This window comes from Polypterus senegalus, chromosome 2 (assembly GCF_016835505.1).
Source record: "Polypterus senegalus isolate Bchr_013 chromosome 2, ASM1683550v1, whole genome shotgun sequence".
NCBI lineage: Eukaryota > Metazoa > Chordata > Cladistia > Polypteriformes > Polypteridae > Polypterus > Polypterus senegalus.
In genome coordinates, this window is record NC_053155.1 from 179135681 (window position 1) to 179151870 (window position 16190).

Below are 16190 nucleotides of genomic sequence, written 5' to 3' on the forward strand. Positions count from 1 at the left end.
GGAGAAGGTGGGAGCGGAGAATGCCATCATCTATATGCTACACCGATCTCTCTCCCACTTGGACAAAGGTAGTGGTGTTGTAAGAATTATATTTCTGGACACTCTAGCGCCTTCAACAACATCCCGCCTCTGCTTCTTAGGGACAAGCTGACAGAGATGGGAGTAGATTCATATCTGGTAGCATGGATCATGGACTATCCTTATGACAGACCTCAGTATGTGCATCTTGGGAACTGCAGGTCTGACATTGTGGTCTGCAACACAGGAGCACCGCAGGGGACTGTACTTTCTCTGGTCCTGTTCAGCCTATATACATCGGACTTCCAATACAACTCGGAGTCCTGCCATGTGCAAAAGTTTACAGAATACACTGCTATTGTGGGCTGCATCAGGGGTGGGAAGGAGGAAGAGTATAGGAAACTAATCAAAGACTTTGTTAAATGGTGCAACTCAAACCACCTTCACCTGAACACCAGCAAAACCAAGGAGCTGGTGGTGGATTTTAGGAGGCCCAGGCCCCTCATGGACCCCGTGATCATCAGAGGTGACTGTGTGCAGAGGGTGCAGACCTATAAATACCTGGGAGTGCAGTTGGATGATAAATTGGACTGGGCTGCCAATACTTATGCTCTGTGTAAGAAAGGACAGAGTCGACTATACTTCCTTAGAAGGCTAGCGTCCTTCAACATCTGCATGCTGCAGATGTTCTATCAGACAGTTGCGGTGAGCGCCCTCTTCTACACTGTGGTGTGCTGGGGAGGCAGCATAAAGAAGAGGAATGCCTCACACCTGGACAAACTGGTGAGGAAGGCAGGCTCTATTGTAGACACGGAGCTGGACAGTTTGACATGTGTGGCAGAGCAACGGGCACTGGGCAAGCTCCTGTCAATAATGGAAAATCCACTGCATCCACTGAACAGGATCATTTTCAGTCAGAGGAGCAGCTTCAGCGATAGACTGGTCATTGTCCTGCTCCACTGACAGACTGAGGAGATCGTACCTCCCCCACACTATGCGACTCTTCAATTCCACCCAGGGTGGGGGGTAAACATTAATATTATACAAAATTATTGTCTGTCTGTTATACCTTCATTGCTATCACTCTTTAAATTAATATTGTTCTTTATCAGTATGCTGCTGCTGAAGTATGTGAATTTCCCCTTGGGATTAATAAAGTATCTATCTATCTATCTATCTATCTATCTATCTATCTATCTATCTATCTATCTATCTATCTATCTATCTATCTATCTATCTATCTAAACCTGAAGTATAGGAATGACTTATTAAACTTTGCTAGAAAAAACTTTTTTTTAAAGTCTGTCTTATTCTGGAACAATTTTCTTTAGACAAGGGAAACTAAGATCAATATATACCAGAATGTTGGAAAGAGAAGAGAAGAAACGACTCATGATCCAATGCATACCATATCATCTGTGAAACATGGTAGATGCAGTTTTATGGCATGATCATGCATGGCTGCAAGTGAAAGTCAGTCATTAGTGTTTATAGATGATATGACTGTTGGCAAAAGTAGCAGGATGAATTCTGAAATGTATAGACCAATGCAATCTGCTCATAGTCAGCAAATTGCTGGAAAATTGATAGGACGATGCTTCATGGTACAGACAGACAATGAGCCAAAACATACTAGGGTGGGAACCCAGCATTTGGAGAAAGACATGGGTTCCAGACTTCAAGCAGTCATTGACCATAAAGTATTTTCAGTCAATAATTGAAAAAGATCATTATATTTATGATTATGTTAGTTTGTCCAAATACTTTGGAGCCCTCTGAAAACAGGGGGCCATGTATAAAAATTTCTGTCTTTTCTAAATAGCTCATACAATATTTTTGTAAAACCCCTTGATGCTTTGTTTCAAATCTACTGTGGTGGGGTACAGAGCCACAATTATGAAAATTGTGTCACTGTCCAAATAGTTACAGATCTGACTGTATATCAGCAATCAATTTTTTTAAAGGGTGTTCTTGAGCATTATTTCTTATTTGTTTGTGCCACTGAATTCAGGTTTATAGGCAGTCGGCTCACCATAAACATTTTAAAGAAATGACGATTACATGTCTCAGTGTAGTTACAAATTGGCAGTTGTTGGTTCATCAAACAAATAGGAATGAACCTGAATACAGCTTCACAAAAATTAATTTCTGGAATGTTTGTATTTATTTTTAACATAAGAATATATTTCAGCCTGTTTTAGCCTTCACTTTAACAATGTTTAGTTGAGTTTCAACCATAGCTCAGTTTAACCAAAAGGCACCTCGTGCCAAGCCTCATTGGCTCCTGCTGCTCCGTTCTGCAGCTCTGTGGTCTGGTCAAGACAAACTGTATCAAAGAGGTCATATTCAATACATTTTAGCTTAACAAACCATAGACAATGAAAAAGATAAATTAATTAATTAATACATAAAAACTTCAACACTAATATATAATGGACTTTTTAAAAAGATGTTGACTAGTCTTGCAACAATCAAGAAAGACTACTTACCAAAAAAATAAATGTGACAGATTCTTGGATTAGAAATTAGAACTTCTGGGCATTATTTAATTTGTGTGGGATACCCGCAATCCTATGGCGGATTTCGAGCCCTGCATATATAGTCAAATGTTTACTACAGTGTGTAACCCTAAAGCTTCATACTGATAAATGATTAACAAGTTAAACAGCAATGAACTAAAGGTTACCTAACCTTGAATTTGCTGTATAGAAGTGGGTACTTGCAATGTCAAATTTAGACTTGGTGAAACTCAAAGGTATATACTGTAAAGCTTGGAGGCCCCCTCAAAAAGTTACTCCAGAAGGTCACACAAAGGTGTGTACCTTAAAAGGAGTGGCAAGCTTCCCAGTTATTCTCACCTTTTCAGTTACTATGTTCAAGTCATCCACAAAACATTCTGAACCTAACTCTGGACGAGTAACACACAATTAAAAATACCCCCCAGTCCAGACTCATATACAGTATACTGTATGTTTATGATGTAATTTAAAGAATGTACATGAATTCTAGCTCGTAGACCACAGACAATGTTATGTTACATGTCCCTTTCTCATAATCAAAACTGTTGACTAACTGGCGATGGCACTATTCTTTGGTTTACTTTGCAAAATTGTTTCAAAATGTGCAATTAAAACCAATGAAAATACTTTCTTCTGTTAGATATTGAGTGCTAGAAGAAGTCAATGATGGTTTATGGATACCATCTTTAATCATAAAATTAATTTCCAATCATATACTGTTGTCATCCTGCTGTATTACCCAATAAAAGACATTTCCAGCAAATTTGGAAACATATAGCTCATATCTTCTATATATGCTTAACTGTAATTACAAATGCTTTAAATTCAGTTGGGCTGGGGACTGTAAGAAAATATCAGAACCACTCATCACCCAGAAGGACTTACACATGGTGAACAGTTCATAAACATGTCATTTTAAGCAGGAATTAACAGTGTAAATAAACTTAAATGTAAATGTGACGTGATGCTGCATGAGAATGTAAATTGGTCATCAGTTCAGGAAATCAAAGTTTACTGAGTATAAATAAGTGTAATAAACAAAAAAATTATCCATTGTATTTATCAGACACTGTGTAGAGATGGACTGACTGCTAGATTTAAGTATTGCGTATTTATTTTCTTTGCTGCTAGTTTGAATGGCAACTCCTAACCATTAAGTACACTGCAACACTCAAGCTCACCTGTTGAAAAATTGCTACCATTTGCAAAATAACTATTATCCCACAAAAATCTCTATTAAAGTATCACTTTCCAAGGAGGTATTAAGTATTTACTTTGCCATACAAACATCAGAATCAATGACACAACCCTCTGGTAAATTAGTATAGAAGAATATTAAAATGCATCTTCAGGAAAGGTACTTACTATACAGTAATTGTTTTCACTCAAAACCAACAAATAATAAGATAACAAGTGCTAATTGTCTTCTTTATACATTCTTAACTATTATTAATCAAGCCTTAAGTATTCTGCTTAGGATGCACATAGCCTCATTGCCTGCTGTTCTGCTGTTCAACTCACAGTTCACTTCTCTTATGCTTACATTGAATTTTAGAAAGCTAGCAACTTTATTAACCTTTGATAAAAATAAAAGTCTCAGTGGTTAAATAATGTCTGATCTATACATTTCTAAATATAATGATAATGTAACTAGATCAGACAGGTACAAATTAGTAATTCATCAAATTAAAAAAGCAAAATCTAAAAATGGGATTCACATTGTGTCCTTTGAATTTGTCACCAGGCTGTTAAGTTCATTTTGAAAGACATTTGCACCTTGCTACAGTGTGTGCCTTTTTGCTCAAAAATGCTGAAGGAATAATACCAGTTCCTTTAAACAATTATCACCTGCATATCATATTTTCTTCCATTTACATTTTCAGATGTAAAAAGTAAAGTTGCAGGTGTGTTATGTAGAGAAGACCAATGTGCCTGACTGTACTCTAGAGATTTTCTTTTTATTTCTTTTTGTGAAGGCAATACTTCATCCTGCCTTATGTTTTTATGAATAAATAGCTAACACAGGTAGGAAATGCTTACATTGGCAAAATATACTTATTTAATATTTTTAAAATGTTAAAAAAATATACTTTTAAAAGATAATGGTGACATTCAATACACTGTTAGTGACATGGTAAATTAATGAGATGTGCAGTGAATGTCAGAACACCGCATAAATAACCTTTTTTAAATAAAAAGGGGAAAAATCAAAGCAATAGATGTTAACTTCCAGTTTTAGAAATTTATATGACCTGGGATGCAAATATCCAGAGGAAGAAAATATTGACAAAGGAGATAGAGTTGTTGACTTTTTATTAACACAAAAAACACAAAGGAAGAAACTAACTATTTTTACATACACCCAGTGTTGCAGCCTTAGAGGGACACCATCCTCACTGCTCTCATGTTCTGGCCCCATGGCATGCCAACCAGCCTGCCTGCTCTTACTGCCATTTCCAGCATTACAATCTAAAGCACCTCTTCCCTTGGCTTTCTTATTAGCATAATTTTAGCATTAGTTAGCTTTTCCCTACTCATTTTCTCTCTACATTGTTTACAACAACTTCCACATTTCAAAAAAGACCCCATATCTCCTGCTGCATCCCCTTTTTATTCAAAGGTTATTTGCATATCTACCCAAACTGGAAAACTGCTGATTCATCCTTTCATGTCCTCATAATCACTTGCATCTCTTGGCCTAAAGAGGCCCTGATTTGCATGGAACGTCAGTCAGTTTCTTCATTAATTATTCCACCAGACACTACAGTATTTCAAGAAAAAATATACGAATCATAGGATCCCAGTGGAAATGGTGGGGAAGTGTACTTAACAGATACTCTTCACTCAGAAATATGTAGAAATTTGTGAATAGACACCGGGCCCCCATTTTCACTTTTGAGAAAAAAAATCATTTGATCAATGTCCTATTAGCATACGTTATTATTTTTATTTTTATGTCACAGGGGAAACACCTTAGTTTTAACCAGCATTGTGAACTGGCTGTCTCACTATTTGAAACTAGATTAATTTCACTATCCATACTCCCATTCAGGTTTTTATTGTCACTCACCTCTGGATAAATGTGTGACAATCTCATATACCTTCTGGAATCACAAAAGAGGCATGCCAGCCACTAAGTGCATATTCTTGGAATATGTTTCGCATAATTAAATAGACAAGGTACCCTAGAGTAGAAAAAATAATATTAAAAAACAATAAATAAAGATGGTAGTCAGTTGGTAAGCTCTAGTGAGAAAAACTATGCCCAGATCGAAAAAGAGGCATTAGCTTTGATTTTTGGGGTAAAAAAAATTCACAAATATTTATATGGCCGAAGGTTCACATTGCTCACAGACCACAAACCTCTGTTGTCGATTCTAGGTCCTAAAACAGCAGTACCTACCTTAGCTGCTGCTAGAATGCAGAGGTGGTCTGTCATTCTGTCTGCATATAACTATGACATTCAGTACAGAAAATCTGCAGAACATAGCAATGCTGATGCTTTATCAAGATTACCTTAGCAGCAAAGGGAAAACGTAGATGCAGAAACTGCAGACATTTGGACATTGTCTAACACAAATGAGCTTCCTGTAAAAGCTACTGATATTGCAAAAGAAACCAAACATGATCCAATATTATCTAAAGTGCTTGATTTAACTTTAAATGGGTGGCCAGATAAGGTGCAAAATTTGCTGTTGCAACTTTTTTTATTCGGAGGCATCAACTCTCAACTGAGCAAGGATGTGTACTTTGGGGTCGCAGAGTAATTATACCACCCATGTATCGTGAGCAATTACTTAAAGAATTGTATGAATCACACCTGGGAATGTGCAGAATGAAAGTTTTGGCACAAAGCTATTTATGGTGGCCAAATATGGACAGTGAAATTGAAAAAAAAGTAAATCAGTGTGATGCATGTTGTGCAGTACGTAACCAGCCACCACCTGCCCCTTTGCACTATTGGAAATGGCCTACTAGAGTATGGCAGAGAGTTCATGTGGACTTTGCTGAGAAAGACCAGCAGTATTTTCTAGTCCTTATTGATAGCCATTCTAAGCGGCTTGAGGTTTTCCCTCTGACTAGGCTAACAACAACCCTGACAATTGAAACTTTGAGAATATTATTTGCAGCATATGGAATTCCGGAAGAGCTGGTATCGGACAATGGACCACAGTTTGTGTCAGAAGAACTTAGGAGATTTATACAATCAAATGGCATTAAACACACTTTGATTCCTTCATACCATGCAGCTACAAATGGTGCAGCTGAACGAAGTGTACACATTTTGAAAAGGGCACTTGAAAAGGATGTGTTGGAAGGTGCCAAGACACATCACACCGTTTAGCAAACTTTCTGATAATGTATAGAAGCACTCCTCATTCAGTCACGGGTCATTCACCTGCAGAACTGTTTTAAAAAGAGAAATTAGAACTAGACTCTCCCTGCTAAAACCAAACATGGAACAAACAATAACAGATAAACAAAACCATGAAAAACACATTCATGACAAATCCGGATGTATGGAACGTCACATCTCACAGAATGATGTAGTTTGGGTAAAAAACTGGAAAGGGGGGAAAGAAAAATGGATTAGAGGACATGTTTGCAGAAAACAAGGGCCAAGGAGTTTTGTAGTCAATGTAAATGGAGAACTTAGACGAGTCCACTTGGATCATCTACGGAAAGATGAAGCCAGTGTGGCAAATAGTGGAAACGTGGAACCCATGATTTTAAGTTCACCACTTTCATTAGATGGACCAAAAGCAGTTGCCTCAGGAACTCAAAGTAGCCAAAGCAGCTCAGTTATGATAGACGCTTCCAAGGTACACAACACTGAGAACATACCTCTGGACAGTGTTCATTTAGATGAAGGGAATGCACCAATTCCTGAAATGGAAGAAGCAGATTCCTCTACATTTTTAAAAGAGAAGAGCTATCCATTTAGGGAGAGAAGGCCTCCACAAAGACTCAGTTATTAAGAAGCTGACTTAATACATTGAGGTTTTGATAGGAATTCAGTTCTCAGGATAAGGGCCAAATAATTCCTTGAACTATGGGTTAAGGACTGGGGGCGACAGTTTTCATCCTGTATTCTGTCTGTATAATACCTCTGTGTAAAATTTGAGGTGGAATGTGTATAGAATATAGAATATGTTTAAAAAAAAAAATTACCTGTTAAACTTAAGGGGGAGGAGTGTTATGTATACATCTTCATTTGTAAATGTTATTATATGGTAAAGGAAATGGTTGTGTGCGCATGTGTAATATAAATAAGGGGGTGTGGAGTTTAGAGCAGTGTGTGTGAAAGAAGCAATAGAGAGGCACGTGTGTGAGAAGCATAATAGCGTTTGCGTTTCGTTCAGTTTGTAAAATAAAGTGTTCCTGTTGTTCATCACCCTGTGGAATTTGTTTGTGTTAAAACGTATACAGAAAATACGGATATATAACACCAGTCACCCCAAAACAAAATGCTAACAGGAAAGGACAATCTCACAACGAAAAAAACAGACAACTTACATAGGTAGTTATTCCATAGCTTGCATAAGAAGTTGGACTAATTCCACATTTCATCACCACAAGACTCTGAATAAGGGAATGGCTGTAGTAAATTATATTTTTGAGGAATTTCTGCCTTGTTCTGAATGAAAGCCAACTGCACTATGAAACAAAATGTAGAGGATGTGCTTACATCTTACATCTCATTGAATGTACACAAGAACATACATAAGAAAGTTGACAAATGAGAGCAGACCACTCAGTCCATCAAGCTCGTTGGTTTAGCCAATTGCTAATCTCTCCCAAAATCTCATCCAGGCACTTTTTAAAGGCTGTCAAGGTTTCTGCTTCAACTATATGACTTATCAGTTTGCTTCAGATGCCCATAATTCTTTGCTGGATGAAGAGCTTTTTGGTTTCAGTCCTAAATGCACTTCCAATATCTCATTAGGAAATATTTTTATTCAATTTTGTGGTAGCAAGACTAGTTGTACATCTTAGTAAATGTTAATTTTATTCCACCAAAATGTAGTGAAACAAGAAAAAGCAGTTGATGCATTATTGTGGTTAAGAAGTACATCACAGCGATAAAAGTCAGGTTTATTATTATTTTGTGACAAAAGCTACCACAGAAGATTCAAATTGAATCAGAACTAACACTGTGAAAGTATATCATTCATGTAAATTTGTTAAAAGTAAAATAAAAAACAGTTGAATAAAGTTGGAAAAATGTATTAATATAACCAAAAACATAGTTATTTTAAAATGAAAAAGTCCAGATTAAAGAAGCAAGAATTTCACACTACATGCAAGTAGAAGTGCAGCAATGTCATCTAGACAGCTGGAAATGAAAACTAATTACATAAAGATCTTTGTAATACATATTATTGAATTTAATTTTGTCAGTCACAACCAGGGTTCCCCAATATCATCTTAGACACCCGTGATAGCCAAGAAGCAACATTCAGAACAAACCACATGTAAACATCTGGTATAAATAGCAGGTAAAATGCCCTGTTACCTGTATTCTCTTTGCGTTTAGGATTATCTGGCTCACATATCCCAACAGCATAAAAACTTTTGACAAAAAGCATTCAGCTAAATATCACTCATCAAACTGAGTTTTAACGGCTTTCAATTAAACAAGTTTTATGAGAGGCTAAATTGAAAAACAAGAAGCCAGATTGTGATGGAAGACCTGAAAATAATCTTAGATATTATAATGTTACCACTCTAACAAATGAAATTGAGGAAGATACGAGAAACCTCACATTAAATATGAAAGGAGAGGATGCGATGTTATATACCATGCCAATAAATATACTTGTATATTAAATAGAAATGAGAGGTGTCATAGTGCATTGGCGACAGTGCTGCTTCATGGCTCTGGGATTCTGAGTTCAAATTACTGTCAGTGTGGAGATTACACATTCTTCCAGCATGAGTTTTCTCTTAGTACTCCACCTTTTTCTCTCACATCTCCATGACATATACACCATGTAAACTGAACACTGGCATTCTGTCCAGGGCTTTCTTTTGTCTTGTGCTCAAAACCAAGAGGCTTAGTTCTACAATTCAAGTCTGAAAATGGATGAACATGGACACAGAATCTTATCAGAAACTGAAATCTATGTAGTAGTCAATTTTCTTTTTTTCCCAACAACATTCAGCAGGCACATATATAATGTATTGAATCTGTATATTCCTCCAGGCACAGGTTCGAGCCGAAAAACTGCAAGGAATTTTAAAGCTAAATATTATTTGAGTGATAGAAAACTTATTAACTTTTAGAATCCAAAAATGAAAACATGTGCAAGAACAATCCTAGTAGATACTAAGACCATAAAATATACAAACCCCCCACTTACTGCAAGGAATGCATAATAACATAAAGGATAGTCAGGAATAAAGAATTACATTTAACTGACTTTCACCTCCAGTCTGTAGTTAGGAGTGTAATATTCATCTGTAACACAGCTCCATCTGGTGGTGACTTTTGCAAACTACCATACCATTGTTTGATATGTTTCTGTGTTATGTAGTTTATCTTTGCAGTAAAATAAAGAAAATGATAATAGAGTTAAAATTATTATTTAAATTATAAAATCATCATAAAACTATTTAGGACATCTGGAATTTAATCCTGGATGGAGAGTAAGTGATGCATGAGCTAATCTACAATTCTTGTTACTCTTATTTTAAGACATCTGTTTTATTAAGAGTAAACAGCTTATTAAATACCTAACATACAGCAGAAACAATTATGAAGAGTTTGTTTACAATAAGCTTGAAAGCACACATTCTTAAACATTGAGTGAGTAAAAGAAAGAAAAAGAGATCGTGAGAGAGAGAGAGAGAGAGAGGAAGTGAGGAGTAAATCTGAAATGGCCATAGCAAAATTATGTAACTCAATTCCGTGAGCTCACTGGGAGGACTGCATATAGATCTACTCACCTCATAATGAGTTAGGGTTTAGAAAATGTTCACAGAACAGCAACAAAATGGACACAAGGCTAAAACAGACTCAATTACCACAGATGCTTTCAAAAAACACTATACCTCAGCAGGCAAGTCAGAGGAATGCTAAAAGAGAATTTAATTGAAGTGCTTTAAAGTACAAGAGACAGGCCTATAAGTGCTGGAATGCCGATGGTGGGAAGGAGTCAGGTCAAATTGGTTACAGAGGTGATGCAACAGACTGGGGAACAGGGGTGCAGGGGTACATTAAGTAATGTCATAGATACTTATGAGCATATTAACAAAACAGATGTACAGGGGATAATACATTCTTAAACAAAGCAATAAAGTTAATATCACAAAATAGGATTTCAGAAGAGTATTACACGCTTAAACAAAGCTAAAGAAGTAGATTATGAAAGCAGTTGTAACAGAACAGTGTTACACACTGGTAGAAAAGCAATGGGTCAAAAGTTGGAAAAGAAAGTGCAGAATACAATAAGGGTCATATTCAAGAAAGATAGGAAGAATTCTTTACCAGAATGAAACCATCTGGACAGATCAAGAGGAAGGGGTGAAGATTGGTGTTTAATACTCTCCTAGAATGCTAAGGCTTGATTTACAAAAGAAGGCTGCAGAGTTATGTTATGATCAACAAGGGCAGCATGCTGACACATGGTTAGCACTTCTTCATAAATGAATCTGTATTTGAATCCAATACTTAGATTCTCCCACATTTCCAATGTGCATATTAGACTAACTTGGAACTCATGTGTATATGTGTGGGTGGTTGTGAGCATGATAGACTGGTGCCAAGTCCAGAGCTGTTTCCTGCTTAACCTGATGCTTTTAGGATGGGCTCCAATCCATCAAGACTATGAGTTGCATTAACTGATTTTGAGAATGCTATTTTATATGTTGTTATTAAGAGCCAACTCTGAATAAGAGAATGCAGAAAGACAATTCAAGAATTTGCTGAAGGCTATGATCGACTAGAACACAGCAGATACCAGAAGCAATGTGGTCAGTGGTATTTTTGAATGGACTGAAGCAAAGGAAAAGATTTAGGAAAGACATTGGACAAAAGCCTCTTACTTACAAAATGGATCAGAGGAAAGCAAACTGAGGCCAAGGGAGTGCAGTGGGGTATTAAAGTGTTATGAATAAAATGTGTAGAATACAGCTAAAGAGGTACATTCAAGAGAAGGACAGAAGAGACTTTTTATTTACTGACATAGAGTCACCTTTTTTATATTCTTAACAGTGGGATGTAGAAATCTGTCTGAGGGCAGATTCGGCTAATACAGAGTAGAAAATATTTAGGACACAGGGTGGTTTCTGAGATACCATTCAAAACACCTGGGTACTAATGTTTATAGTTTACTAGAACAGGGTAAAAGTATAAGGTTCATGAATTAAGTGGGAACATGGTAATGAAGCCACAGGAGCAGAATTCAGACAAATGTATGTAGGTTATAATATTTCTTATACAAGAATCAGTGCAGAAGGGATTAGGGCGGGATAATTTAATGTGTAAAAAGAAAGTTGATGCACATTCTACAACTATGGAGCAGAGAAGCATTATCTTCCAGCATGGAGTCTAAGCAGTTTATTCATGACCAGAGAAATGTATCTGGTACATGTGACCGAGACAGAAAAGGGACAAAAGGAATACTGTACCTAACTGGCCAACCTATACATTCATCTTCCTGCTTTTACATATCATCAGATGAATAAGGCCATGAATTAAGGAGAGAACAAATTGAGCCTGAATGATGAATAGTCATTTCCCAATTAAATTATAAATTATGTAATAATTCATCCTTGTGCAAGATTTTATGTAGCCCCTCTGAAAATATTTTCACCTTTAACCAGGGCCAGACACTTGGACATAAAGACACATTCACCACTGTCTACAATTTCTAATCAGCTGCACATTAACAATCATGAAGTGTCCTTTTAAAAGCTAACTTATTCGGAGCTACATCCATTATTTCACTTCATCGAATTGTTGGCCAAAAATATGCCCAGGCCTATCCAGACAGAGTTGGTTGTAGTATAGGATTTCTTCAAGACAAGATACTGGTACTGTATGAAATACATTGGATTTCTGTTTATCTTTCTAAATATCAAATTGTGTTCATAATCAAATGCTTCGTTCACAATTTGCTAAGATGGAAATGTACAGAAGAGTTACAGATACATCAGGAAAAAAATACTTCTCTCCAACACCAGCTATCTGATGATTGCTGTTCATTTGGCCTTTCCCCCAATGCCCCCTACACAGGCACTATTCATTAGTGCAAGGTCAGTTTGGGTCCCCCATCATCACACACACACCTCAGTTAATTTAGAAAAGAGGATGAAAACATAGTGAATAGAACACTTCACTCGGGCCATGACATCCAGTGATGCCACCAACAATCTGCCCACAGTGCAGGTTCATTTGCTCATGTCCACCTCCTACTGTGGCAAATCATACGCACCAAAGATTGGCCAAGAGCAGAAACTGAAATGGCCTGACTGTGAAAATAAGGCACAGCACCTTCAGCCCTCTACATACTCTTATTTACAGTAATGTGTTTACTGGAAATGTATTTGTCAGACTAAAAAGGGGAATATGTAACAATTTTCTCTTTTCTTATTCACTTTAAAATGGCACAAACATATACATTTCTGAAAGAGTAACTAAAAAGTAGCCCGCCTTTTCTAAACGTTTTCTTTGCAGAGCAAAACATGGTAGTGAGGCACAACAGTTAACATTCATATCAAAAACATGAATCATAACAAGGGAAACACCAAAGAATATAATAAAATAAATAATCATTATGAGTTAAATAACATTGTTTTCTAACCATTCATCAATTCATTAAAATGTTTTGTTGATATATATATAAAATTAACTATCAGCACTGGCTTTAGCCATCCCTTTGGTAAATTACAACACAAGCAAGCAAGTAAGCAGACAGGCAGATAGACACATACAGTGTATCTATTGACAGATACTATATCTATCACCTACAATATAAAAATTATATCAGAGACTGGTATAACACTATTTGTTTGTGTAAGTTTGTTAGAGGCTGCTTAAGGAATCTCTTTCATGTTTTTTGTCTACCATTTATCTGTCTTGCCTTTTCTGGTTCTTCTCCCTTCTTCTCTGACTTAATATTTATTTCTATTTTAATTCACACTCGCTATTTCTTCCTTAGCCTCATCACCCATTTTTATTCTTTTTTCACCTTCCTTCTCATGCCCTTACCTTATAATATTTTCTTTCTTCTTTCTTGTCTTTCAGTTTCACTTATTTTTTATATATTTCTGGTCTGCCTTTTCCTCAAACTGTTACATTATTCAATCACTTTTGCACTAGTATTCAGTCTCAGATACCCTTACACTGCATTTTCTTGGTAAGAAGAATGTGGGTGTGTGAATGAGGGTGTCTTGCGATTGACTGCTGCTGCATTTAGGACCAGCTTGTGCTGGGATAGGCACTCCATGGGCATATTCTCCAAACATCTGTGTGCTATATTCTTAAAGCCTAAATCCCCGTCTTTCTTTCTCCACCCCTTACCTATTCATTATCATGACAATATGTGCATGTCCCCATCCACAATATAGTCTTTCAGGTCCTCACTCTCCATCCATTATACATTCACATTGCAAAATCTCTAGTGTTAAATTAACTCTTAAAGTGTTTAACTGTTTCCATATACTGTATATGCTTAGAAGAGTGACTTAGCTTTGTAAGAGTTTATGATAACCACCCTTTGACTTTCTTTCTCCTTTCTCCACTTGACTTCTCAAGATATATATTATCTTCTCTTAATCTGCATCCTGTTTTAATGAAGGCGAGACAAATATTATGAGTAAGAAAGACTTTCCTAGTAAAAAAATCTCCGTAGACACTAAGGAAACCTGCCTGATCATTCAAGGATTGCACGGATGCTGCACTCCAACCGAATTTCATGGCTGAGTAATCGCGGCTTTGTGTAGTTGTTCAGCACTTCAGACGGGCACCCCGTTTAATTATTTGTCCTGTGCCCTGCGAATTTTAGCTTTCGTTCGCTCTTTAAGGTCTCTTTGGATATCCCTCAACAAGAAAGCTCCTACACATTCAGTGCCTCACAACAGTTACCAGGACTTCCCACACGTGTATAAATTTGTCTACAAGTTCGGAAAAGTTCCTAGAAGCTTGAAAACTTAGCATGAATAGCAGTATTAAGTACGCGACAGAGGTCGACATCTTACCTGCCTCCTCAAAGACATGCAGCAGGTCAAATTGTTCTGAGTGGGACAGTTTCCCTTCCGTTATATATTCTCACTGTCTTCTTCTCTTGCTCCATTATCTGCAGCATATGTCCGAATGCATTACATGCAATAAATTCCCCAACTCGGCACTGCATACTGAGCCTCCGCACCCGGGGATGCAGCGCCTCTCTGAGAGAGACAGTCCAAGCTCATTGCTGAGCCGACTTGAAACCCGCCCCTCCGCTTTGATTGACAGCAGCATCACTGACACAGCAACGGGCTCCATGGCAACAGCGGCATCTTCAAACGTGCTTCTCGCTTGGCTTTTTAAGCTGTAGAAGGCAGGACCTAAAAAGCGAAGCCGATGGGAAAATGGTGAGGTGAACCTAAGCCTTTTTTCTCTCTAAGCGTATGGCTTTTACTGTCCTAAAATTAATATATGCTTCCTTACCTTAGATTTAACTCTTTATGCAAAGTGTTTTGTTATGGTTCTCAGTTAATATAAGGATAATTCATTGAATATGCTACCTTTATTAACTTCTATATTCATCTAAAACCACTTGTTGCATGGATATTATTTTTTTTTTGTTGTTGTATCTATTGCCTGAATAGATGTTGGATGTAATATTTCCAGTTACTCAGAAAGCAGTCAGAACCAACTCCCTAGCAGGCCTAACTGTCCTGCTACCTCTGTATAAAGCGTAGAGTTACAACTTTTAAAAAGATTAGCTACACAGCTTATACTGACTATAAACTTTATGACTCCACCTCAATTTGTTTTTTAATCCACCTTTTCTTTCTTTGAGCATTTATTATAGAATTTTCTTTCAGAAATACAGTTTAAACTGAATACTGTATTTACATAGTATTTTTTTTTCCCATGTCCCTTCCCTTTTGAATTTAAAAGAAGTTCAGTCTTGTTTTGGATTACAATCATGAGTCTGATATATATAATTTTTTTACTGTAATCTTATTTGCTCTGTAAGCACCTTTCATCATTGTAAGTGGTTCACAACACTAAATAAAATCAACATTTATTCATATATTTATTATTATGATCTTCCTTGAGGGCTGGGTTAAAAACATTCAGGGCTAGATGATACTGCCTTCATTTCCCCAGAAACTTCCTCCAGTCCTTATTGGGAATGCCTAGATGCTTTGAGGACAATACACAGACACAATCAATCCAGTGTATCCTTGATCTGCCTCTCGATTTTCTCCTAGTAGGTAGTGACTTGTATATTTACAATATTTGCAACATAAAGTCACTTTGAGATGACTGTCTAGTAAAATAAGCCATAGTTACAAAGTATCCAGCTGGAGACTTATGAATTTTCCCAGACTTGCCACTGAAGTGAAAACTGAGTGTTGAGAGAGAAAGAGAGAACCATGATGAAGAATTCTGGTTCCAGAGCCATTTATCTGCATAAAGGAGACCATATCTAGGCA

At 36.8% G+C, this 16190-nt stretch overlaps 1 protein-coding gene across 1 annotated transcript in view; it reads right to left on the reverse strand.

The window, feature by feature from the left end:
• The window catches only part of LOC120523571 (5-hydroxytryptamine receptor 1F-like), a 282068-nt gene extending 267115 nt beyond the window's left edge, over positions 1-14953 (reverse strand). Inside the window, exon 1 of the mRNA XM_039744980.1 lies at positions 14742-14953. The gene's annotated coding sequence lies outside the window, so the exon portion shown is untranslated. The remainder of the gene's footprint in view (positions 1-14741) is intronic.
• Positions 14954-16190: the final 1237 nt, after the last annotated feature.